This window comes from Girardinichthys multiradiatus, chromosome 17 (assembly GCF_021462225.1).
Source record: "Girardinichthys multiradiatus isolate DD_20200921_A chromosome 17, DD_fGirMul_XY1, whole genome shotgun sequence".
Taxonomy (NCBI): Eukaryota; Metazoa; Chordata; class Actinopteri; order Cyprinodontiformes; family Goodeidae; genus Girardinichthys; species Girardinichthys multiradiatus.
In genome coordinates this window covers 6,150,001-6,150,417 of record NC_061809.1, presented here as the reverse complement: position 1 = coordinate 6,150,417, position 417 = coordinate 6,150,001, and positions in this window count along the sequence as shown.

Genomic DNA, 417 nt, shown 5'->3' with positions numbered 1-417 from the left:
CTGTCAGCGTAGTGTCCAGAGCCTGGAGGCGCTACCAGGAGACGTGGAGGAGGCCGTAGGAGGGCAACAACCCAGCAGCATGACCGCTACCTCCGCCATGGTGCAAGGAGGAACAGGAGGAGCACTGCCAGAGCCTTGCAAAATGACCTCTAGCAGGCCACAAATGTGCATGTGTCTGCACAAACGGTTAGAAACCGACTCCATGAGGATGGTATGAGGGCCCGACATTCACAAATGGGGGTTGTGCTCACAGCCCAACATCGTGCAGGACGGTTGGCATTTGCCAGAGAACAGGATTGGCAAATTTGCCACTGGCGCCCTGTGCTCATCACAGATGAAAGCAGGTTCACACTGAGCACATGTGACAGACGTGACAGAGTCTGGAGACACCGTGGAGAGCGATGTGCTGCCTGCAAC